Source organism: Erinaceus europaeus, chromosome 10 (genome assembly GCF_950295315.1).
Source record: "Erinaceus europaeus chromosome 10, mEriEur2.1, whole genome shotgun sequence".
Classification (NCBI taxonomy): Eukaryota; Metazoa; Chordata; class Mammalia; order Eulipotyphla; family Erinaceidae; genus Erinaceus; species Erinaceus europaeus.
Window position 1 is genome coordinate 70,450,470 of NC_080171.1, and position 26,617 is coordinate 70,477,086.

Below are 26,617 nucleotides of genomic sequence, written 5' to 3' on the forward strand. Positions count from 1 at the left end.
GGTTAAGTGCATGTAGTGCAAAGCACGAGGACCGGCGTAAAGATCCCAGTTCAAGCCCCAGTTCCCCACCTACAGCGGGGCGTCGCTTCACAAACGGTGAAGCAGGACTGCAGGTGTCTATCTTTCTCTCCCCCCTCTGTCTTCCCCTCCTCTCTCCATTTCTCTCTGTCCTATCCAACAACGGCGACAACATTAATAACTACAACAATAAAACAAGGGCAACAAAAGGGAATAAATAAATAAATATTTAAAAAATACTTGATTGTAAAACAATTGATATTTTAGACTTTATTTGAAGAAAAACAGACAAAACACTTGAATAGTGTACTTCTTAGCTACACACTCCATGCAGCTCGGAGCACGGCCCCATCACATTGGGAAGCTACGTGCTGTGGGGTCAGTCTCTCTTCTTCTCTATATCTAAATAATTAATAATAATATAAAAAATTCTCTGTAAAAGACAATATCAACAGAATGAGAAAGGCGGCAACTGATTGAGAAAGTATTTGCAGAAGACACATTTAATTAAGGATAGTTAACCAAAAATATGCAAACAATGCTTAAACCCTCAAGATTAAGAATACAAACAACTTGATAAAAAAACAAAAAAGCAGGGAGGGAGGGCCAAAGACCATAGCAGACTCTACAACACAGAAAACATGCAAGGGGCCAGGTGGTGATCCATCTGGTTTAATGCACACAGCACCATGCACAAGGATGCAGGTTCAATCTCCCAGTTCACACCTGCAGAGAGGAAGCTTCACAAGAGGTGTAGCAGGGCTGAGAGTCCATCTCCCCCACCCCACCCCATCTTCCCTACCTCTCTCAATTTCTCCCTGCCCTATCAAAGACAAAGAAAAGAAAAAGAAAAAGAAAAAGAAAAACAAAAAGAAAAAAACCTCCACATCTTATTAGAGTGGCCAGAGTCAGAATATTGATAATGCCAAGCAGTGTCAAGGATCCAAAGCAACTGAAACTCCTTCATTGCTAGTGGGAATGAAAAATCTCACAGCCACTTTAGAAGAAAATTTCTTGCAAAACTAAACATATAGATACCATAAAACCCAGCAGTGCTCCTCCTTGGTCTTTACCCAAAGGAGTTGCAAAATGTGTTCTCACACAAAAACCTAGACATGGATATATATGCATATTATTCATAAATGCCAGAGGCTGGGATGCAAGTAAGCTGTCTTTCTATGGAATAAATTAACTGTAGTACATCCATATAGGGAAGTTTTTATTCAGCAATAAAAGGAAGTAATCTAGTCACAAAATAGAAAGGCCTTAAATGTGTATTACTAAATAAAAGAAACCAAGGTATCCAGGCTAGAAACCTTATGACTCCAGCTATCTGATACTATGCTCATTGTTAAGAACTTTGCAATAGGGGTGACTGGCTCAATTACTGTAAAACCTTTCACTTGTTACTGATGAAAAACTCTCACTACTTGTCAGGCTTGTTTGTTTGTTTTTTTGTTTTGCTTCCATGCTGGCATTCAACCTGTTTCCTCTAAGCTTCACTGTCCTTGTGGGATGCCTCTGTTAACAAATTGCAGGGAATGGGAGTGGTGAAAGGAACCTTCACAGCCAGAAAAGGTGGTACAGTTTCTAGGCACTGTATAGTTAGCTCATGAAGCAGTCACCAGCTATCCCCAACCATTACATGGTTAGATCTTTCTCTCTCTCTCTCTTCCTTCCTTCCTTCCTTTCTTTCTTTCTTTCTTTCTTTCTTTCTTTCTTTCTTTCTTTCTTTCTTTCTTTCTTTCTTTCCCCCTTCCTTCCTTCCTTCCTTCCTTCCTTCCTTCCTTCCTTCCTTCCTTCCTTCTTTCTTTCTTTCTTTCTTTTGAAGTTGAGAAGGAAGGAGGAGATAGAGACACATGTAGCACTGCTTCACTACTAGAGAAGCCTTCCCCCCTTCAGGTGGGGATTAGGGGCTTGAACTAGAGTCTTCGCTCATAGCCACATGTGTGTTCAACCAGGTACACCACTGCCCAGCTCCCACTACATGATTAAATTTCTAACAATAACTTCATGGTTCAAACATCAAAAAGCATAAAATGGCACAAAGTTGCCTGTTGCACCCACTCCCCCTATCTTCCCTGTTCCCACTCTCTACCCTACCCCCCATTTTCTTTTTACTAGTATTAGTATTTTGTAATTTCTGGAGTTCTTACACAGAAACATTTTTTTTTCTGACAATGCTTTAAAGTAACATGGATTTTTCTGCTGTCTGGAAGTAGAAAATTTCAACTTGGTATGATTTGGTAGGTTATTTGGGGAGAGAGGTTCTTGCAAATGCTGTTATCACTAATTTGTAGGGGGCAGTGAGTGAAGATCCTCAAGCCTGAAATAATCTACCAACTCATACCAGATAGGAGCTTTTTTTCCTGCTTTGGGGTAGTGTGGTAACTCAGAATCGCTGTGCATAAAAGACCAGCTTTTTGTGTTTGATTGGAACTCCATTGATAATATATTTTACCAGTTTTCTGTCAACTGACACTGTAGTTGTTTCTGGTCTTTTGGGAGCCCCAGCTGTGCTTCTGTAACTTAAACACAAGTCAAAGGCTTATGCCTGAGTGGGTTCTCTAAGTGCCCCAGAGTGGTTGTTTGTTTTAATAGAAGCTTTCTGTCACCATCTATTGGCTCATGCTGTAGGGAGAAATGTTAGTAAGAACTTAAGATTGTGAATTGAGGGCTGTAGACATTTCACCTGCTCATAGGTTTGGCTCTTCTGAGTTGACCTGGGTCACTGAGAAGCAGAAGGTCAAAGAGGCTCAATGGTGTCAGCAGAAGTGAGTGAGCTCCCTTAAGGCTGCTAATAACTGAAGTATTAGCTGGAAGAGTGAGGCCTGGTCACTGTGTGCTGAAGTCACAAGAGCAGGTAGAGAAGAGCTGCCAGTGTCGAAGTCAGCACTCTGTGAGCCCAGGGTGCAGGCTGTGGGCTTAGGGGAATACTCTAGAAATAGTAGATAGCTTCATAACAGGGTGACCTTTAAGCCTAGTGCTCAGGAGGTGACTCCCTGTGGCTGTCAGGTCCCTGCCACCCACCCTGGACCCAGCAAGTCTTAGCAGTGGGGCCCTGTTACAGTAGTGGTGGGGTCATAGTCTGTGGGTGGGGAGTGGGGGGTGGGCAGCACAGTGGATAGAGCATTGGACATTGGATAGCTCATCAGAAGATGAGCTTCTCAGGTTCCATCTCTGGCATTGCAGGTGCCAGAGTGATGCTCTGGTTCTCATTTTTCTCTGCCTTTCATTAGCAAATAAATATTAAGGGGCTGGATGGTGGTACACTGCATTGAGTGTGCATGTTACAATGCATAAGGACCCAGGTTCAAGCCCCCCACCTGCAGGGGGAAAGCTTCACAAGTGGTAAAGCAGTCCTGCAGGTGTTTGTCTCTCTCTCTCTTTCTCTGTATTCCCCTTCCTTTTGATTTCTGGCTGTCTCTATCAAAATAAATAAAGAGAATTTAAATAAATAAATAAATAAATATTAAAAGAAACAGAGACAGTTTGTGTGACCAACCCATGGTCACTTAAATTCAGTGAGAGTTTTTTACAGGTGGATCAACTTAGCATGTTTCCAACAATGGCATATTTTTATTTACAGGTAATATTTAGCATATGAATATATTTATGTCTATTCATGTACACTTATATATATTTGCTTATCTCTCTAATATATATACATATACACATATTTTTTTAAAATACCAGAGCACTGTTCAATTCTAGGTTACAGTAGTTCTGGGAAATATCCCAGGGGCTGTAGAACCTCAGGCACGAAAGTCTTTTTGCAGCAGCCAGTTGGTGGTGTACCAGGTTGAGGCCATACTGGGTTCAGTGCATAAGAACCTGAGTTTGAGCCCCCACTCTCTACCTGCAGGGGGCAAGCTTCATGAGTGGTGAAGCAAGCCTGCAAATGTCTCTCTACCTCTCTGCTTCTCTATCTTCTCCTCCTCTCTCAATTTTTCTCTATCCTATCAAATAAAATACAAAGAGGAAAAAAATGACTGCCAAGAGTGGTGGGTTTCTAGTGCCAGCTCTAAGCCCCGTTGAAAACCCTGGTGGCAATTGAAAAAAAAAAAAAAGAAGAAGAAATAAAGTATTTTTGTATAACCACTGTCCTGTCTCCTTCACCCCATATATTACACATTATATATAAATATATATCATGTGAATTCTCTAGACATATATAAATATAGTTATATAAACACATGTTTGTTTATACATAGAATATATTTTTGTGTAAGTTCTATTTTAGACCAGCTTTAGATTCGCAAAAAATGAGTGGAAAGTACAGTTTCCATAAGCTTGTCCCCACAGGAACAGGCTCCCTGCTGGTCACACCCCACACAGAGCAGTGAGTACATTCAATGAGGCTGATAAGCCTGCATCTGCATGCCCTCATTACTCAGAGACTACAGCACCCAGAAGGGGTCAAATTTGGTGCTTGATCACCTGTAAGTTATTCTCATTTTTAAAAAATTTTCTTTATTGGGGAATTAATATTTTACATTCAATAGTAAATACAATAGTTTATACATGCATAACATTTCCCAGTTTTACATATAACAATACAACCCCCACTAGGTTCTCTGTCATCCTTCTTGGATCTGTATTCTCCCCACCGACCCACCCACCCCAGAGTCTTTTACTTTGGTGCAATACACCAATTCCAATTCAGGTTCTACTTGTGTTTTCTTTTCTGATAGTGTTTTTCAACTTCTGCTGGAGAATGAGATCATCCCATATTCATCCTTCTCTTTCTGACTTATTTCACTTAACATGATTTCTTCAAGCTCCATCCAAGGTGGGCTAAAAACAGTGAAATCACCATTTTTAATAGCTGAGTAGTGTTCCATTGTCTATATATACCACAACTAGCTCAACCACTCATCTGTTGTTGGACACCTGGGTTGCTTCCAGGTTTTGGTTATTACAAACTGTGCTGCCAAGAACATATGTGTACACAGATCTTTTTGGATGGCTGTGTTGGGTTCCTTAGGATATATCCCCAGGAGAGGAATTGCAGGGTCATAGGGTAGGTCCATTTCTAGCCTTCTGAGAGTTCTCCAGACTGTTCTCCACAGAGGTTGGACCAATTGACATTCCCACCAGCAGTGTAGGAGGGTTCCTTTAACCCCATAACCTCTCCATCTTTTGCTGCTGTTACCTTTTCTGATGTATGACATTGTCACAGGAGTGAAGTGATATCTCATTGTTGTCTTTATTTCCATTTCTCTGACAATCAGAGACTTGGAGCATTTTTTCATGTGTTTCTCGGCCTTTTGGATCTCTTCTGTGGTGAATATTATTCTCAATTTTAATGTAACAAAAATCAACTACTTAATTCTCCAAATAAGACTGGTTCCATAGTATAGTGGAGATGCAGAAAGACCTTCAGGATTGAGGCCTCAAAGTTCAAGGTTCAAAGCCCAGATTCATCAGAAGCCAGAGGTAGATTGGCACAGCTGCTTAGGGGGTGGGGGGTACCCTTTGGGGCTTAGCAGTGGCACACTCAGTTAATCACACATATTACCTTGCACAAAGATCTAGGTTTGAGTCCCTGCTCCCCACCTGCAGGGGGCAAGCCTCACAATGGGGTGAAGTAAGTACTACAGGTATCTCTCTGTTTCTATTCCCTCCTGCCTCCCCCTATCCCTCTCAACTTCTCTCTGTCCTATCAAGTAAAGGGGGAGAAAATGGTATCCAGGAGCAGTGAGTTAGTCTTGAAGGCATCAAGCCCCAACAAGAACCCTGGTGGTAATAAAATAAAAAAAAAAAAAACTCCAAATACGCCCTGGGGTAGGAATTTTTAATATTCCTATTTCCAGAAGAAGCGGAGGCACAAGCAACTTTTCTGAGGTCATAGAGCTAGTGAGTGTTGAAACTGAATTTCAATGCAGGTAATCTTGACTGCATTTATTTTTTTTGCCACCAAGGTTATTGTTGGTGCTCAGTACCTGCTAACTTCACTACTACTGGAGAGGACATTTTCTTTTTCCCTCTAGATAGAGGATGGGAGACAGAGATAAATAATGAGAGATACTTCAACACTATTCTTTTGGAACTTCCCCCCTACGGTTGTTCGAGTATGAACAAGGCCTGAGGTAATATCTATTGGGTGAGCTAGCTGCCTGTTCTTGCATATTTTCCCTTTCTCTCCTCTCTCCTCTCTCTCTCTCTCCTCTTTCTCTCTCTCTCTCTCTCCACCTTCCTTCATTTCTTTCTTGCCACTTTATTGAGGAATTAATGGTATACAGTACAGTTGCTGACAGATGGGTACGATTTCTCATCTCACCATGATAAGTGTCTGCAAAACACTTTCACTCCCAACTTGATTTTTTTCCTACCTTCATGCACCAGGACCCCTAACCTTCTCCATTCCATCTCTTCCCAGGTGTTTATTATTGGGCCCTCATACATAAAATCTAATTTCATAACCATTATACTATCTTCCCAACCTTCTTGTGTGACTGATTTACTTATACATTTTTTCTGTCTGTATTCTTAACTATTGTTCTGCCGGGGTATGTGATGATGCCAAGGATTGCACATGTAATCTCTGAGGCCTCAAACACACAAGTCCTGTCCTCTAACAGAACTATCTCCTTAGTCCACAACCTTAATCATTTATAGAGTTTCTTTTGGGGGAAATTGTATCTTCCCTGAGCTAATTGAATGGTTATAGTGTTCAGATTTCACTGGTCTCTCTCTGTTTGGAGCCAAAATGAAGTTATCTAACTCTAAGAAAGTGTAGAGTGCAGATACCCAACATCTTCACAGTCCAATCAACATGTCCAACAAACCGTGAAGAACTTCAAGATTTCATGAATCATTCTTAAGAGAAAGCAGTTTCATTCTGCCCGTGTTCTTCCCCTGTTAGCTTCCTGCTAATGCAACGGAATCAAGAGAGCCTATTGTGAGAAGTTTAGGGTTAATATGGGACTTTTGGCTCAGACTCAAGTCATCATCAGTGTTACTACATAATAGTTGCTATATGGATTTTGTCCTTTGGGATTTGTAAAAGTAAGTTATTTAAAAGACAACTTATCTGAACTTAGTTGTTTTTTTAATAATCTAGGATAGCACTTGGTATCAGGTTTGAGGTGTAAGTAAAAAAAAAAAAAAATTTGAGGACCATGCCAGAAAACCCTTCACTATTTTCTTCATCTATAAATGAAAAGAAGCTTGAATATAAGGATTTAATTTTGGAGCTTCATAATCAGTCATGGTTGGTATTCTGGTGTGAATATTGGGAAAGAAAATACTAGAGGGAGAGAAAACTTGAAGGAATTAAGTGGATCAGGTTAACTGACTTTCTAACGAGCCAAATAATTTGTAAAATAGCAGAAGCAGTAAATTTGAAGTGATGTGGTCTCTGAGGAAAGACTACATTTTAATGAATGACTATTCAATTCCCTGGTAGCCTGTTTTTCCCGTTTCCACCTCTGTGCAGTAATGAACCTCTGAAAGCTAACATAGCTGAAAAGACTTTGGAGATTTACTAGTTTTTAACACTAGAGAGTTATGTGTGTATGCCTTCTGTACAATAACAGAAATGTAAAAAGAAGAAGAAGGAGGAGAAGAAGTAGAAGAAGGAGAAGGAGAAGGAGAAGGAGAAGGAGAAGGAGGAGAAGTAGTAGTAGTACATATGGCCCAGGGGCTGGGTAATGGTGCAACCATGAGCAAGAATTTGAGTTTAAGCCTGGTCCCCACCTGCAGGGGAGAAACTTCATGAGAAATGAAGCAAATGAAGCAGTCTTGCACGTGTCTTTTTTATGATCTTCCTCTCTACTCTCCCTTTCCTCTCAATTTCTCTGATGGGTTCATTGTACAGGCACAGAGTCCTAGATATAACGTGTGTGTGTGTGTGTGTGTGTGTGTGTGTGTGTGTGTGTGTGTGTGTGTAAGAGAGACAGAGGGAGAAGTTATGGCTTGACTAAATATCTCACTTGAATAGTGTGCTCCCTTGCCATGTGCATGGCGCCCAAGTTTGAGCCCTGCCCCCATAGTAGGGCATGGATGGAATCTTTGATGCTTGATGCCATGATCTCTCTTTCTCTTTCTCCCTCTCTCTCCCCCTCCCCTACCTCTATCTCTCTGAAATATATATCCCAACTTGATTGTAATCAAACTAAGGGTACTATAGCAACAGAGATAGTAAATGTAGTGGGGAACAAGGACAGAAAGTTGTATGGGGTCATGAGTAAAAGAATTGCAACAAGAAAAATCTGTGTAACCTTCAGTAGATAAGGATTGTGTAGATATGTTTGATTTTATATTAACCATATTTCACCAAAAAAGTCAAATAGACTTCTGTCAGCTTTGACTTCCAAAAGTGCTTGGCATATAGCAATAAAATGTGTAAGATTTCCCCTGAGTTTCTTTGGTTTATTCAGCTATTTTTCTATATTGGAATCACCACTGTAGATGAATGATTTGAGTGTTTGAGTACAAGACAAAGAGCTTAGTCCAGAAGGAAGTCTGTGTAAATTCACATTTTCTCTTTAGTTAAGGGCTGGTTGTGATCACAGCTTTGCAGTTGGCACTACTGAATTAATATCCAAACAGATAAACTGATCTTCCAGCCCGGCTAGGGTGAGTCATAATAACAAAGATTTCGAAGTGGATGAAAGGAATGAACCTGACTTTGTAGTAATTACATAAGAATTCATCTAGATGGTCTCTGTCTCTGTTCACTTCACAAGAAGGAAAGCTTATGTGAAAGATTCAGCCTTTGGCCAAAACCATTCTTAAAGCTCTCTCTCTTGGAATTGACTTCTTAGTTTAAAACAGTCTTTTTAAGCATCTTGACAGTAGTATAGCTTCATCCTTGAGGGATAAATTTGATATTTACAGAGCATCAAACAGCATTAATAGTCAAAGCTTGTGCATAAAGTGGGGATGAATCTGGAGGCTACCCTTTGAGGTGGAAAAATCCAATATAACTAAATACAACTATAGAAGAATAGCAGTTGCCGGTAGGCTTAGAGCCCTTAAATGCAAATTCACTTTGAAATCAGGTCCGGTCTAGGAGTGGTAAGTGCATTCTGAGCCAGAGTAGTGCCCTTGGAGTATATTAGTATAGCCCTGCCAAGGTGGCTCTTCTAAAAGGGATCACATCAATCTTGATGCTTTGTGAAAAAAAATCAGTCACATCCTCTTCTGCAACTCAGTGAAATGTAACAGGAAAACAGCAACAGTGAGGGCCTGGTAGGTCTCTCTCTTCCCTGCTCAGTTCCCGGTGACCTTGGGTAGGCTGTGTAAGCTGTCTTAGCCATGGTTTCCAAGTTAGTAACTGGAGCTGATAATTCTCCTGGGACTGCTGTGTGCGATTTAAAATATAGTTTAGGAAGCTCCACATACTGGCCTATACTCACAGGGATTTGTGATTGTTATTTGCATCTATACCCTGCAGTATTTCGATACATGTTAGAGGTGGCTTCAATTCTTCTTTCACCTCCCCACAGAGCCTCATTTGGGAAAGAATCATTGATATTGATAAATGTACCATGTGCTCAAGTTATATTAACATTGTTTGTTCTAATTATTCCTGTGTTTAAAAAACCTTATGTTGACCTGTTGAATATTAATCATGGTGTATACAGAAAATGCACTGATGAGTATTAAATAGAACTTACAAGGCACCAGAAACTTCCCTAGATATTCTCTTTTTTTCATAGCTATTTATTTATTTATTTATTTATTTATTTTAAAAAGGAGACATTAACAAAACCGTAGAATAGGAGGGGTAAAACACCACACAATTCCCACCACCAGATCTCTGTATCCCATCCCCTCCCCTGATAGCTTTCACATTCTTTATCACTCTGGGAGTATGGACTCAAGATCATTGTGGGATGCAGAAGGTGGAAGGTCTGGCTTCTGGAATTGCTTCCCCACTGAACATGGGCATTGACTGGTCGATCCATACTCCCAGTCTGCCTCTCTCTTTCCCTAGTAGATGGGGCTCTGGGGCAACAGAGCTCCAGGACACATTGGTGGGGTCGTCTGTCTAGGGAAGTCTGGTTGGCATTCTGCTGGCATCTGGAACTTGGTGGCTGAAAAGAGAGTTAACATACAAAGCCAAACAAATTGTTGAACAATTATGGACCTAAAAGCTGGAATAGTGCAGATGAAATGTTGGGGGGTACTCACTGCAGACTATTGTGTACTTTTGCTTTCAGGTATATATTTTGCCCTAGTTTATGAATACATGTGAACATATGCTCTATCTCAGGGGACCTGGTCTATATCTAGGTTTTGGGACTTTGTTAGGAGGTGAACCACCTGGAATGGAATTAGAGAATACTATGAAAGGAAAGGCCTCACCCGAGTGACGAAGCTGAAGGGTTATCATTCCACACCTGAAGTCTCTGGACACAGTCTGAAGTGAAGCATGCTGAGGTGGCACTCATTGATTTGAATAGGTTGTGATCGGCGGATGCAATATTATTTGATATGAATTGAAAGAAGCATGCAGGAAAGTGGGCTTCACCTTAAGGTTCCAGGACTGGGGGAAATATAGGCTCTATAGTGGAAATGTGAGGTTCCTGCTGTCTTAGGGTTCAAGAAGACAATGGATAGTTATTGTTATCATCACATTATTTGGTAATTGGGTTAACTTTGAAAAGTCCCTTTGTTAGGCTTTGCTGTACAATACCCAACATCTTGTATATAGCTGTGCCACCGGTTGCATCTGTTCTCCCTAGTCTAGGCTTTTGAGACAGTCTACATATCAAAGACTCAGCCTATGTATTAAAAAGATTCTGTCTGTGTTTTAAAAAGTGCGAGACATACAATCTTCCCCTTATATTAATTAAATAGTGATTTATATGACTACAATTTAATATGAGTGTACATAGACACCATTTCCACCGCCAAAAGACTGTGTCCCCTCCCATCCCCCCTGCCTCCCCCTGCCGCCCCCCACCACTGCCGCCCCAGAAGCCAAATGTCCACCTTCCCCCTCACCACAAGGTTTTTACTTTGTTGCCCTACTCTAGATTTAGTCAGATCCTGCTTTTAGTTTCCCTTTCTGTTCTTCTTTCTCAACTTCTGTTGATGAGTGGGATCATCCAATACTGACTTAGCTCACTTAACAGAATTCCTTCTAGCACCATCCAAGATGGGTCAGAGAAGGTGTGTTCATTGTTCTTAATAGCTGCATAGTATTCCATTGTGTATATATACCACACTTTCTCAGCCACTCATCTGTTGTTGGGCACCTGGGTTGCTTCCAGGTTTTAACTATTATGATTTGTGCTGCTATGAACATAGGTGTACACATTTCTTTTTGGTTGGGTGTTATGGTGTCCTTGGGGTATATCCCCAGGAGAATTACTGGGTCATATGGAAGGTCCATGTCTAGCCTTGTGAGAGTTCTCCAGACTGCTCTCCAGACAGGCTGGACCAATTTACATTCCCACCAGCAGTGCAGAAGGGTTCCTTTTCCCCCACAACCTCTCCAGCATTTGTTGCTGCTGTCCTTTTTGATATATGCCATTCTCACAGGAGTGAAGTGGTATCTCAATGTTGTCTTTATTTGCATTTCTCTGACAATCAGCGACCTGGAGCAGTTTTTCCTATGTTTGTTAGCATTTTGGATCTCCTCTGAAGTGAATGTCTTGTTTATATCCTCTGCCCATTTTTGGATGGGGTCATTTGCTTTTTTGTTGCTAAGTTTACTGAGCTCTTTGTATATTTTGGTGATTAGTCTTTTGTCTGATGTATGGCATGTGAAGATCTTCTCCCATTCTGTGAGGAGTCTCTTTGTTTGTGTGATAGTTTCTTTGGCTGTGCAGAAGCTTTTCAATTTGATGTAGTACCATTGGTTTATTTCTGCTTTAGTTTTCCTTGCAATTGGGTTTGTTTCATCAAAGATGTCCTTGAGGTTTAGGTGGGGAAGTGTACCACCAATGTTTTCCTCTAAGTATTTGATTGTTTCTGGTCTAACATCCAGGTCCTTGATCCATATGGAGTTGTGTCGGGCTGAGCTTCATTGACGGGAGACAGACGACCCGGGACTCATGGTTGAGCTGTAGGCAGTATCTCTTTATTCATGCAGGACGCAGCACAATCTATACCAAGCTAGACTAATCTGACAACTAACTAAAACAAACAATGTTGTCTTTATATATACTTCCCAAGTAGGGTATGAACAGGATGTGATGCAGAGAGGGTGGAGAGAAAAGTGACTGGTGAAAATCAGGGTGTGACAAGGAGAGGATCAGGGTGTGACAAGGAGAGGGGGTGGAGCAGGTGAGAATTCTACCACTAAACCACCAATGCCCTGGAGGGAAGGTGGTGCTTTATGTAAATGTAAAAGTGATTTATGTAAATAGACGGCAGTGGTTATGTAAATAGAATACAGTGGTTATGTAAATAGAATGCAGTGTTAAGCAGGGGGGATTTAAACCAAATGAAACAGAAGGGGTTTTTAAAAGCAGAATTAGAAGATACCAACAGAGTTGATTTTTGTTTCTGGTGAGACAAGGTGGTTCAATTTCATTCTTCTGCATGTTTCAACCCAGTTTTCCCAGCACCATTTATTGAAGAGAGCCTCCTTCTTCCATTTAATCCTTTGGGCCCCCTTATCAAAGATTAGATGGCCATAGGTGTGGGGGTTTAGTTCTGGACTTTTAATTCTGTTTCACTGGTCAGTGTGCCTATTTTTGTTCCAGTACCAGGCTGTTTTGATCATGATGGCCCTATAATATAGTTTGAGATCTCAGAGTGTGATGCCTCCATTTCTGTTTCTTTTCCTCAAGATGGTTTTGGCAATTCTAGGTGTTTTCTGGTTCAAGATAAATGATTGTAGTTTTTGTTCTATTCTCTTAAAGAAGCTTGGTGTAACTTTGATGGGTATTGCATTAAATTTGTATATGGCTCTGGGGAGAATATTCATTTTGATGATATTTATTCTTCCAATCCATGATCATGGGATGTCTTTCCATTTCTTGGTATCAGTTTCTATTTCCTTGAATAGTAACTCATAGTTTGCAGTATACAGGTTTTTCACTTCTTTGGTCAGCTTTATTCCTAGGTATTTTATTGATTTTGCTGAACCAGTAAATGGGAGTGATTTCTGGATGTCTTCTTCTTCAGATTTAGTGTTTGCATAGAGAAATGCCACTGATTTTTGTACACTGATTTTGTAGCCTGATACCTTGCTATATTGCCTAATAACTTCCAGTAGTTTTCTGCTGGATTCTTTAGGTTTTTCTATGTATACTATCATATCATCTGCAAATAGTGAGAGCTTAACTTCTTCCCTTCCAATCTGTATTACTTTGATTTCTTTCTCTAGCCTGATTGCTATGGCAAGAACTTCCAAAACTATGTTGAAGAGTAATGATGATAATGGACATCCTTGTCTAGTCCCTGATCTGAGGGGGAATGCTTTCAGCTTCTGTCCATTGAGTATGATGTTGGCTGTAGGTTTGCTATATATGGATTCCACTATCTTGAGGAATTTTCCCTCTATTCTCATTTTTTGAAGAGTTTTGAGCATGAATGAGTGTTGTATTTTGTCAAAGGCTTTCTCTGCATCTATTGAGATAATCATGTGGTTTTTGGCTTTGCTTTTATTGATGTGGTGAATGACATTGGTTGACTTATGTATGTTGAACCAGCCTTGCATTCCTGGGATAAATCCCACCTGGTCGTGGTGAAGAATCTTTTTGATATACTGCTGTATCCAGTTGGCCAAGATCTTGTTTAATATTTTGGCATCTATGTTCATCAGAGATACTGGTCTGTAGTTTTCCTTTTTTGCTATGTCCCTATCTGCTTTTGGTATCAAGTTGATGTTGGCTTCATAGAAGGTGAAAGGGAGTGTTCCTGTTTCTTTGATCTTATGGAAAAGCTTTAGAAGTATGGGTATTAACTGTTTCCTGAAGGTTTTGTAGAATTCATTTGTGAAGCCATCTGGTTGGTCCAGGACTTTTGTTCTTGGGAAGATTCTTAATAACTGTTTCGATTTCTCTGTCTGTGATTGGTGTATTTAGGTTTTGTAGTTCTTCTTGGTTCAGTTTTGGAAGGGCATATGTTTCTAGAAATTCTTCCATTTCTTCCAGATTTTCTAGCTTGGTGGCATATAGTTCTTCATAGAAGTTTCACATGATTTTCTGGATTTCTGTGGCGTCAATTGTGATATCTCCTCTATCATTTACAATTCTATTAATTTGAGTTTTCTCCCTTTTTTTGTTTAGTGAGTCTGGCTAGGGGTTTGTCAATCTTGTTTAATTTTTCAAAGAACCAACATTTGGCTTCATTGATCTTTTGTATGGTTCTCTTATTTTTGATGTTGTTTAATTCTGCTCTAATTTTAGTGATTTCTGTCCTTCTGGTTGCTTTAGGGTTCCTTCATTCCTCTTCCTTAAGGTGTGCAGTAATGTTATTTATTTGAGCTTTTTCTTGTTCTTTACTTTGTGATTGTATGGCTATGAGTTTCCCTCTCAATACTGCTTTAACTGTGTCCCAAATATTTTGATAGCTTGTGTCTTCATTTTTATTTGTTTCCAGGAACATTTGAATTTCTTACTTGAGTGTCTCTCTGACCCAGTGGTTCTTAAGCAGTATGTTGTTTAGTTTCCAAATTATGTGTCTTTTAGTAATTTTCTGTTTGTTGTTAAGTGTTAGCTTTATTCCACTGTGGTCTGAGAAGATACTTGGGATGATTTCAGTGCTCTTGAATTTGTTGATGCTGTCTTTGTGGACCAACATGTGGTCTATTTTTGAGTAGGTGTTGTGTGCATTTGAAAAGAATGTGTATTCCAGTTTTTTGGGGTGAAGAACTCTGAAAATGTCCAAGAGGTCTAGTCTGTCCATCTCTTCATTTAATTCTCTTGTTTCTTTGTTGATTCTCTGCTTTGTCGATCTGTCTAAGTGTGAGAGTGAGGTGTTAAAGTCTCCCACTATTATTGTATTACTATTGATGTATTTTTGTAGTTCTTTAAGTAGGTGTTTGATGTATTTAGATGATCCCTCATTGGGTGCATAGATGTTGACAATTGTTAAGTCTTCTTGGCTGATTGATCCTCTAATCATTATGTAATGACCTTGCCTATCTTTTATTACTTTATTTAATTTAAAATCTATTGTGTCAGAGATGAAAATGGCTGTTCCTGCCCTTTTTTGTGGTCCATTAGCCTGTATAATAGTTTTCCATCCTTTCACTTCAAGTATGTGTTTATCTTGTTGGGTCAGATGGGATTCTTCAAGTAGCATATGGTTGGGTTATGTTTTCTTATCCATCCTCCCACTCTATGCCTTTTGATGGGTGAGTTTAAGCCATTGACATTTACTGATATTATAGATTTAATGTATTGTAGTGCCATTATTCAATAGCTTTTTATTTGCTCTGATATATTGCAAGTATTATAGTCGTGTTCTTGTTTATGAGGTCTCTTAGAACCTCTTTCAGGGCAGTCTTGGTGATGGTTGCCTCCTTTAACTGTTGTTTGTCTAAGAAAGTTTTGATCCCTCCATCTAGTTTGAATGAAAGTCTGGCAGGATATATTATCCTTGGTTGAAACCCTTTTTCATTCAAGGCTCGATAGATATCTTCTGGCTTTTAGAGTCTGAGTGGAGAAGTCTTCTGATAGTCTTACAGGTTTTCCCCTGTATGTCACATAAGCTTGTGCTTATGTCACATTTCTGCATCCCTGCTGGTCTCAACTCACATTCCATGGTCATATCTAGGAACATTCTAGGCTGCTGTCATTTCAGAACCAGTCTTTCTCAAGTGGCAGAGTATGTTGACCCAGCCCCACATGAAGATCCCAAATCTCATCTGCTATATCCTTGTCTTTAGGTTCCTGATTATTAAACAATTTATTCTGCTTTATATCTTAATGCTTCTCAACCACAAAGTTGCAGATACTACCATGATGCCAACCTGACTTCCCTGGGCAGATGACCTTACCAGTGAGTCCTAGAATCCCACCTTCCTAGAATCCTACCCCACTAGGGAAAGATAAGAGGAAGCTGGGGTTATGGATCAACCTGTCAATGCCCCTGTCCAGTGGAGAAGCAGTTATAGAAGCCAGACCTCCCATCTTCTACACCCCATAAAGATCTTTGGTTTATACTCCAAGAGGGATAAAGAATAGGGAACCTTCTAGTGGAGGGGATGGGATGTGAAATGCTAATGGTGGGAATTGTGTAGAATTGTACCCCTCTTAATCCCACAATCTTGTTGGTCATTATTAAATCACTAATAAAAATAAAAAAAAAACATGGCTTTTGAGAGTAGTAGTCATGTAGGCACTGAGCACAGTGACAACAGTGGTGGGAAAAAAAGATGGGACCATTTGCTGTGAGGATGCTCCATGAGACATTCCATCACCCACACAAGATCTACTACATGTAGGAGATGAGGTTATGAACTTTTAGAAATAGATTTGATATTTGAAGAATATCAAGTACCATTCATAGCCAGCTCTAGTAAATAAAGTGGGAAATAATCCTTTGAGGTTTTTAAAAAAAAGATGAGTAAATATTAGCATATTGAGAATGGCTTGCTATGACCTTGAAATCTTGTAAAATAACTTTGCAAGTTGTCCTAATAAAGGAATGGCCAAGGAGTTTTAAGCCAAAGCAATGGCTTTGTAAGATATGTTTTGAGTGTAGACCTTCCAAGGCTCGTTGAAAAGGATCAGACCCTACCCATCTGTGCTGTGCAGGTGGCAGAAGGCAAGGCCAGCTTATTTGTGGGTGAAAGTCTAGTCTAGTCCAGCCAGGTGAAAAGGGCTACCTCACGGGGCATGTGCCCTTCAGCCTCAATGATCTTGTAGTGAGGGAACTGAGAGCTATCCCAAACCAGAGTCTTTTCCCCTCTCCCCAATGGCATCCAAGCAGAAGCCAAAGGAATAGGGAGCTATTGGTGGCATCCAGAGCACAGAACAGAGTAGGGGAGAGGGTGGGGTGGGTAGGGCTGGGGTGGAGGAGGTGACTGAAGATGTCCCCCCACCCACATGTCTTCCTCTGAGTTGGTCAAGGATCCTGAGGTCTGACCACAGAGACCTTGCTCTGATTGGCATCCAGCCATTCAGCATCACTGCTTGGGATTAGATTTTCAACTCACTCTGAAATCATAATATTGCCGGCTTGCAGGCACAAGAATATCAGAGGAAACAAAACACTGTTTAAAGGGAGGGGGCAGGAGAGAGAGCTCACGAGGTAGGGTATCTACCTTGCAGTGCACTTGTCGCAGGTTTAAGCCCCTGGCACACCACCAGAAATACAACGGCAGCAGGGAAAACTCTACTGGTTGTGATGTCTCTCCCCCATCGATTGCTATTTATTCTCACTGTCTTTCTCTCCCCCCCACCCCTTTCTCTCTCTCTTACTCAAAAAAAAAGTCATCCCAGACTGCTGAAATCACACATGCAAGAGACTCCAGGACTTTTTTTTTTTTTTTTCTGCTGAGTGAGGCAAGACAGTTTTTGCTAGGAGGTTAATTTCTGACAATATGAGCTTATTTAAACTGAAGATGATTTTAGGATGGAGAAAATTGTGCAGTGAACCCATCTTAGTTTCCTAAATTCAGTTTCCAAATGAATCAAAGACCTTAATGGTCTCTAGTATTTGTCATCTTTGTATTTTATATGCTACTTTTGTAAATAGATGTATCATGTTTAGAACTGATAGTTTAAGTGGGTACACAAGGTACCCTTTGCATTCCCTAGTAGATGTTTCACAGTCAATCTAATTCATAGAAAGATAAAGCATATTTATTGAATGTCTGGGTATTTGTATTCTGTCATCCTTTAACAAAAAAATAAGAACCATTCATCTCCCAGCTTATACATTGTGTGTGTGTGTGTGTGTGTGTGTGTGTGTGTGTGTATGTATGTGTTTGTGTGTGTGTTTACTGAAACAAGGGAAGGATCCTGTTAGCCAACAACTGTTTTTTGCTATAGAAATTAATTAATGGGAGCTGGGTGGTGGCACAGCGGGTTAAGCACATAGCACAAAGTGCATGGACCAACATCAGTATCCTGGTTCAAGCCCCCAGCTCCCAATCTGCAGGGGTTCGCCTCACAAGCAGTGAAGCAGGTCTACAGGCCTCTATCTTTCTCTCCCCTTCTCTATTTTCTCCTCCTCTCTTGATTTTTCTCTGTCCTATCCAACAACAACAGCAATAAGGACAATAATAACAATGATAAGCAACAAGGGAAACAAAAGGGAAAAGTAAAACAAAAAAAGAAAAAGAAAAGAAACTCTTATTCTTACTCCAATTAAAACATTAATATCTTGCCATAGTCTGAAGTCCCTGAGTTACCCCTTGTCATGTTGACAAGAACAGTATGTATGCAGATGGACTGAGACAAGCTGCTGCACTAATAGGAATATTACTTTCTTATTGTTTTTTTGCCTCCGGAGTTGTTAGGGCTCAGTGCCTACACTACAAACCCACTGCTCCTGAGGCCATCTTTTAAATTTTTTTTATAGGACATAGAGAAATTGAGAGGGGAGGGGAGGGGAAAATAGGGAAGTACATAGACACCTGCAGACCTGCTTCATTGCTTGTGTGGCGACCTCCCTGCAGGTGAGGAACCAGGAGCTCAAACTGGGATTTGTGTGTGGGTCCTTGTCCTTTGTACTATGTGTGTGTTACCTCCGGGCCCCCAGGATATTACTTTCAACTCCACTGGGCAATAACCATTAACTCTACAGGCAGTGTGAGTATTTCTTAAATATATGACAAAAGTATGAGAACTTTTAGAAATTTTGTCCATGCCAGTTCTTCTAGGGGAGAAGATAGCACCTACAGTCTTTTCTTCTCCCCCCTTTCATGTGTTCCCCAACCTGCATTACATAAATGCGCGCGCGCGCACACACACACACACACACACACAGACACACACACACACACACAGACAAGTCCACTGGTTAAGAGAGCTCTTTTATCTGAAATTGGAATATTACTCAAAACAGGAGTATGCTGTCCTGTGACAAAAATTTGAGGCCTTATCTTTTTTAAATATTTATTTATTCCCATTTGTTGCCCTTGTTTTATTGTTGTCATTATTGTCGTTGTTGGATAGGACAGAGAGAAATGGAGAGAGGAGGAGAAGACAGAGAGGAGGAGAGAAAGATAGACACCTGCAGACCTGCATCAGCACATGTAAATCGACTCCCATGCAGGTGGGGGGGGGGAGTCAAAGGCTTGAACTGGGATCCTTACGCCACTCCTGTGCTTTACGCCACCTGCAACTAACCCACTGTACTACCGCCCCACTCCTGGCCTTGATGGATTTTTAGCACGTCAACCTATACTCTGAATGTGTGTGATTGCCCCTGTTCACTGCAGAGAAGGCCCCTAGATATATTTTTAAAGATTTTATTTATTTATTAATGAGAAAGACAGGAAGAGAGAAAGAACCAGACATCACTCTGGTACATGTGCTGCTGGGGATGGAACTCAGGACCTCCATGCTAGAGAGTCCAGTGCTTTATCTACTCTACCACCTCCCAGACCACCCTAGATGTTCTTAGTGGTTGTTACGCTGTGAGGTTCCAATGTCCCCCTCCCACAAGTCCAGACCCATGGTCAATGGTCACCTCCTCTACATGTGGCAGTCCCGACCATCCCATGGTCCCTGGGGTCAGCTGTGGTCACATAGAGGGAAAGGAATCATGTTATAACTTAGCTGAGAGCAGGCAGCAGGGCTGAGGGCTTCCTCCTGCTAGGAGGTGACAGTGTCCCCAGAAGTGACAGCTCAGCTCCTGGAGGCCACAAGGCCCAGAAGATAGGAGTCCCCCCAGGGGCCAAGGATGGGGTGCAGGACTGGTCACACAAGTCCTGTCCTGGCCTCCCAGCTGCCTAATGAGATGACCTGCCCACTGACTGGACTCAGTGCAGTGATGAGAGTGCCAACCAGCAGGCCATTTACTGGGGGGGGGGGGGGGCTGTGGGGAGGTTGCATGGCTGGCCTTGCAAAAACTTTCCATTCCCAGCCCCTCCTGTGGCCCCTCTGTGTGCTACAGTGACCCTCCCCCCCACCCGAGGAGCTGTAACGATGGGGCTGTTCCTCTATAGAGCCACTCCAGGTCTCTGAGGACATGAGATGCTCCCTGAAAAGGACAGCTCTGTGCTCCTGGAGAGCAGCCACTTTGCAGACTGCCCACCTCTGTCCCCAAGCAGGACCAGGCTGTCCCTCAGGGGAGTGGACAGGAAGGGGCGTGTGGGGAGCAGGCCCAGGGTTGGGGAGCAGACTGAAGTGAGGCTAGGCTGGGTCAGCCTTTCAGCTGGTCAGGGGGATGATGGAGGAGGGTCTAGGGAGACAGGAGTGGGGGTGTTGCTCTTGGCTCAGAGGCTCCTTTTGGGATGAGCAGTGTCATGGAGTATTCTGTGACTCTGTGGAGCGGAGAGTGGTGGCTTGTGACTACAAGCACCCAGGTAGTGGATCCGTAGAACAACACTTTATTCAGACCGCATTAAGAGAACACAAAGTTCCACAAGAGGTAAAGTAGAATTTGAATGAACCACAAGCAGCAGACCTCTTCAGATGGGGGGGCAACTTCCATGGTGGGTGTCTCTGGGGCCACGGCCAGAATTGACAGCTCAGGAGCAGGGGGGCACTCTGGAGAGGAATGGGTCAGATGTCAGCCTGGCCCAGGTGCAGCCCTTATTGACTCAGCACTCCCACACCCCCAGCTTTCAGAGCACTGACCCCCAGGACTGTCCCATTCAACCCTGAGGGGTCAGGATGAGTCTCTGTGACACAACTCAAGCTCAGTTCCTCTGAGAGCCTCCCACCCTGTGTGCTCCAGTGAGCCCCACATCTCACCCCTGAGCAGAGCCAGCTGATTGTTGTGAAGCGGAGTGCTGGGGCACTGGGTGTCCTGGGCCAGCCTCAGAAGCTCCTCTGCCTGGAACCATGTGACTCTGCCATTGTTCCTGTGTGGGGACTTGCTGGGGGGCTGCCACCTTCTCTGGGCCTTGAGGGTCTCGTCCTGGGGAGCCAGGAGGGCCATACTGGCCTTTAAGGGGTTCTCAGCATCCATGATGGGGGTTATTTTCCTCATGGTTTCACAAGGGCAAAGGCCGTCTGGTATGCCCCCATCTGTGTCCTCCTTGTCCCCTGAGGTCATCTGCCGAAACAGGGACCCAGGAAGCCCAGCCTGAGCCTGCGAGTTTACTGTCTGGGGTTCAGGTCCCCCCAGGCCCAGAGGCAGAGGACCTGTGCGCTCAGGAAGTGGCAGGTGCTCACCTGCTGCAGGGGTTGCAGCTCCTCTTCAGGCTCCTTTTGACCTGGCCTCTCCTGAGGCCTGTCCTCCAAGGGAGGTGACAGGTCACTGTGAGGGCATGATCCTGGGTCCCAGATGACTCTGCCCTTGTTCCTGCATGGGAGCTTCAGAGGGGGCTGCCTCCTTCCCTGGATCTCGGGGTCCCCCATATAGTCCTGGGCACCCAGCAGGGATGCCTCCTGGGAGGGCTGAGCTTCCTTGCTGGTGGGGGGTATCTGCTCCTTAGTGTCAAATGGGCTCAGGCCACCAGGTGTGTTGCCCTCAGTGTCCTGCATGTCCCCTGTGTTCATCTGCAGAGACAGGGACACAGTGAGCCCAACCTGAGTCTCTGTGTTTCTGCCCCTCATGAGCCCCTGTGTTTCTCCCCCTCATGAGTCCTAGTGCAGACATATCCCTTGTGAAAGATGATCAGATGAGGGACCCTCTGAGGAGGGCTGGCAGCACATGCTCTGAAAGATTCTCACCCAGAAACCCCACCCCTCATTCCCCATGTGTCCCTTTCCCCACTGTAGGAGGGAAAAGGACTGAGCAGACAGCTCCCCAAGGGGGCTTAGCACTCCCACTCAATCCACAGATTATCCAGCCTTTGGGGAGACTCCAGTGCCCCCACCCTGCTCCTGTTACCCCCCCCCCCCCCGTTGATACCTCACCCACACCCAGGAGGTGAGGATGTGGACAGAGGCTTCAATGGGCAGACTGACATTGGGTTGAGTAGTCACTTGTATTTGTGAAGAGCTTGAGAGCCAATAAAACAGCTCACCTAATTAGTACACTTCTTAATCTTGTATGTGTGTGTGTGTGTGTGTGTGTGTGTGTGTGTGTGTGTGTGTGTGTGTGTGTGTGCGCGCGCACATGCAACAAACCCAGCATAGGAAGCTCCAGGGCTGTGGTGTCTTTCTATCTGTCCTCTCTCTCTCTGTGTCTCTCTCTCTTTCCATCTCAGTCCTTGTATCGACTCTCTCAGTAGAAACTTATAACTGTTCATGGCCCCCGGAGGCCCAGATTCATGAAGTGACCTGTGTTCAACCCAGAACCAGCCACGGCCTGCAGAGCAGGCAACAAGCAACACTGCTTGTCTGGGCATCAGGTGCCACAGGGCCCAGTGGCAGAGGGTTATGGATTCAGGAAGTGCAAGGTGCTCACGTGCTGCACAGGTGGCAGCTCCTCTTTAGGCTCCTGGGGTCCTGCCCCATCCCCTGAGGCTTGTTCTCCAGAGGAGGGAGCCAGTCACTGTTAGGGCAGGACCCCCAGTACGAGACAACTCAGCCCTTATTCCTGCAAGGAGGCTTGGGAGGGGGCTGCTACCTTCCCTGAGCCTCAGGGCCCCCATATTGTCCTGGGGACCCAACAGGGCCACACTTGCCTCCAGTGGGGACTCAGCTTCCTTGCTGGTGGGGGGCATCTGTACTTCGGTATTAGGGGGATTCAGGACACCTGGCATGTCCTCCCCTGTGTCCAGTGTGTCCCCCGTGGTCATCTGCAGAGACAGGGACACAGTTAATGCCAATTGTTAGCCCTGGTGTCGATATGTCCCCCGTCATAGCTGACTATGAGGAGGGCAGGCAGCACATGTTCTGAAAGATTCTCGGCCAGGGCCCCCCACCCCTCATCCTCTGTGTGTCCCTTTCCCTGTGGCCATCCTCAAGGAGAAGCACTGATAGTAGATTTCTCCCCCAGGGATTTAGCACCCCGACTCAGCCCACAGCGTATCCAGCCTTGTGGGTGACCACAGAGCCCTCAGCCATCTCCTCCCAGTCCATCCCCAGACATTGGGACCTCACCAACCCCCAGGAAGTGAGGGTGTGGACAGAGGGTTCAATGGGCAGAGTGACATAGGACAGAGGAGTCACTGCTAAGAGTCAGTTGTGAAAAGCTATGGAGTCAACAAAATAGCTCTCCTGGCTAGTGTGTTGCTTTGCTGTGTATTAGTGGGGGGTGGAGTGGGAGGGGTTGGCGGCTGTGGAGCTGGGACTCTCCCAGAGGAGGAAGCTCCTTAGCTATGCTGTCTTTCTTTCCCTCCTTTCTCTCTCCCATCTCTCTATCTCTGTCCATCTCTGTCCTTGAATCAACTCTCTCATGAAGCTTAGATGCAGTCACAATACCCATGATGCCCACAATCATGAAGTGACCTGTATTCAACCCAGCACCATACAGAGCCAGGAGAGCAGGAGACAAGCCACATGACTTGTCTGAGGTTCAGGTGCCCCTGGACTCAGGGGCAGAGGGACTGTGGGTTCAGGAAGTGACAGGTGCTCACCTGCTGCACAGGTTGCAGTTCCCCTTCAGGCTGCTGGGGCCCTGGCCTGCCCTGAGGTTGGTCCTCTAGGTGAGGGGGCCAGTCACTGTAAGGACAGGACCCTGAGTACCAGATAACTCTGCCCTTGTTCCTTCGTGGGGGCTTGGGAGGAGGCTGCCGCCTTCCCTGAGCGTCAGGCCTCCCCATATTTTCCTGGCGACCTTGCAGGGCCATATATGCCTCCAGGGAGGGCTCAGCTTCTTTGCTGGTGGGAGGCACGTGCCCTGTGGTCTCACAAGGGCTCAGGCAGCCTGGCTTGTCTTCCTCTGTGTCTTGTGTGTCCCCTGTGGTCATCTGCAGAGACACGGACACAGGAAACCCAGCCTGAGCCTCTCTGCGTGTCTGTACCTAATGATTCTGGAGAACAGACACCCTGAGGGGACACCAGTTACCCCAACTCAGCAAGTGAGGCAGGAGGCCTCCCCTCACTTCCATGCATACCCAGTCATCCCCGAACTGGGTGAGGCCAGACCCTTCTTCTCAGGCAGATCCTCCCTGAAGACATGGGGTCACACATCACACCCCACACTCAGGCAGTGGGGTGTACCCATCCAGCTGTGAGGACTCAGAGGTGTGGACAGCAGTTCCACTGGCCATCAGAGATGAGCCCTGGAGCTCCAAGAGCCCAGATTCCCTCTGGGTCCCTCAGCAACACTGGGCGCCTCAGGCAGTTGCCCTCAGCTCCTGTCTCCTGTGAGCGTGGGCTTCTCACCAGTGAGCATGGACATGTCACCTGGTCACAACTGTCTAGAGGGAGGGAGCCTCTGAGGAGGGCAGCAGCATTTACTCTGCCAGAACAGGCTCTCACCCAGAACCTCCCATGTGTTCCCACACCCCTGAAGGAAGGAGACTCACTGATCACAGACCTGGAGCTCTCCCACCCCGCTATGCAGCCTACAGCTTATTCAGCTTTGGGGGAACCCTCATTTCCCCTCTTCCTCTGCCTTCACTCTGTATCCTGTGTTATATCCCGGGAAGTGAGGGTGTGGACAGAGGTTTCAGTGGGCCGAGTGATAAGGCAGTTGGGAGTTACACCTAGGAGTCCATTGTGAAAAGGTTTGGAGTCAACAAAATAGCTCTCCTGGCCAGTGTGCTGCTTTGCCCTGTGTGTGTGAGAGCAGGATAGAGCTTGAACTTCCCAGGGAGGAAGCTCCAGGGCTGTTGAGTCTCTGTCTGCCCCCCCAAACCCCTGCCCCCCAGGTACACTCTTTTGAGAAAAAGTGTACATGGCATGACCCACCCGATGGCCCCAGAATCATGAAGTAACCTATAGTCAGCCCAACACCTGGAAGGAAGACACCCCTGTTATTTCGCTCTCAGTGTGTGTGTGTGTGTGTGTGTGTGTGTGTGTGTGTGTGTTTGTTTGTGTATGTCTTTCCATCTCTGTCCTTATATCAACTTTCTCAAGAGAAACTTTTATGTAGTCACAGGCCCCATGATGCCCAGAACCATGAAGTGACCTGTGTTCAACCCAGAACCAGCTACAGCCTGCAGAGCAGGGGACAAGCAACACTGCTTGTCTGGGCATCAGGTCCCACAGGGCCCAGTGGCAGAGGGCCTGTGGGTTCAGGAAGTGGCAGGTGTGCACATGCTGCACAGGTGGCAGCTCCTCTTAAGGCTCCTAGGGTCCTGCCCCAACCCCTGAGGCTTGTTCTCCAGGGGAGGGAGCCAGTCACTGTAAGGGCAGGGACCCCAAGTACCAGACAACTCAGCCCTTGTTCCTGCAAGGAGGCTTGGGAGGGGGCTGCTACCTTCCCTGAGCCTCAGGGCCCCCATATTGTTCTGGGGACACAGCAGGGCCACACTTGCCTCCAGCGAGGAGTCAGCTTCCTTGCTGGTGGGGAGCATCTGCTCTTCATTATTAGGGGGACTCTGGCCACCTGGCATGTCCTCCCCTGTATCCAGTGTGTTGCATGTGGTCATCTGCAGAGACAGGGACACAGTGAGCCCAACTTGAGTCTCTGTGTTTCTGCCCCTCATGAGCCCCTGTGTTTCTCCCCCTCATGAGTCCTAGTGTGGACATGTCCCTTGTGAAAGATGATCAGATGAGGGACCCTCTGAGGAGGGCAGGCAGCACATGCTCTGAAAGATTCTCACCCAGAAACCCCACCCCTCATTCCCCATGTGTCCCTTTCCCCCCTGTAGGAGGGAGAAGGACTGACAGCAGACTACTTCCCAAGGAGGCTTAGCACTCCCACTCAATCCACAGATTATCCAGCTTTTGGGGAGATTCCAGTGCTCCCACCCTGCTCATGTTACCTCCATGGTGACCTCACCCACACCCAGGAGGTGAGGATGTGGACAGAGGCTTCAATGGGCAAACTGACATTGGGCTGAGGAGTCACTTGTATTTGTGAAAAGCTGGAGAGCCAATGAAACAGCTCACCTAATTAGTGCACTGCTTAAACCTGTGTGTCTGTGTGTGTGTGTGTGTGTGTGTGTGTGTGTGTCTATACGCAATGAAACCTCCCTGGGGAGGAAGCTCCTGGTCTGTGGTGTCTTTCTATCCACCCCCTCTCTCACTGCTTAAACCTGTGTGTGTGTGTGTGTGTGTGTGTGTGTGTGTGTGTGTGTGTGTGTGTGTGTGTGTGGCTATACACAAGGAAACCTCCCTGGGGAGGAAGCTCCAGGTCTATGGTGTCTTTCTATCCACCCCCCCCCCTCTCTCTCTGTTTCCATCACTTTGTGTGTCTCTCTCTCTCTCTTGGCTTGTCTGGGGTTCACATGCCCCTGTGCTCAGGGGCTGAGGACCTGTGGGTTCAGGAAGTGACAGGTGCTCACCTGTTGCACAGGTTGCAGTTCCCCTTCAGGCTCCTGGGGACCTGGTCCGACCTGAGGTTGGTCCCCTAGGTGAGGGGGCCAGTCACTGTAAGGACAGGACCCTGAGTACCAGATAACTCTGCCCTTATTCCTTCGCGGGGGCTTGGTAGGAGGCTGCTGCCTTTCCTGAGCCTCAGGCCCCCCCGTATTGTCTTGGGGACCTTGAAGGGCCATATATGCCTCCAGGGAGACCTCAGCCTCTTTGCTGGTGGGAGGCACCTGCCCTGTGGTCTCACA

General features: G+C 44.9%; 1 protein-coding gene and 1 long non-coding RNA gene across 7 annotated transcripts in view; one reads left to right on the forward strand and one right to left on the reverse strand.

Annotated features, from left to right (window-relative positions):
* The window catches only part of APBA1 (amyloid beta precursor protein binding family A member 1), a 467,998-nt gene that overhangs the window by 167,224 nt on the left and 274,157 nt on the right, over window positions 1-26,617 (forward strand). The window lies entirely within an intron of this gene.
* On the reverse strand, window positions 20,422-20,887 carry LOC132540751 (uncharacterized). The gene is made up of 2 exons (XR_009551897.1): window positions 20,805-20,887; window positions 20,422-20,597 (listed from the first exon to the last, which is right to left on the reverse strand). It is a non-coding gene; the product is annotated as an uncharacterized LOC132540751 (long non-coding RNA).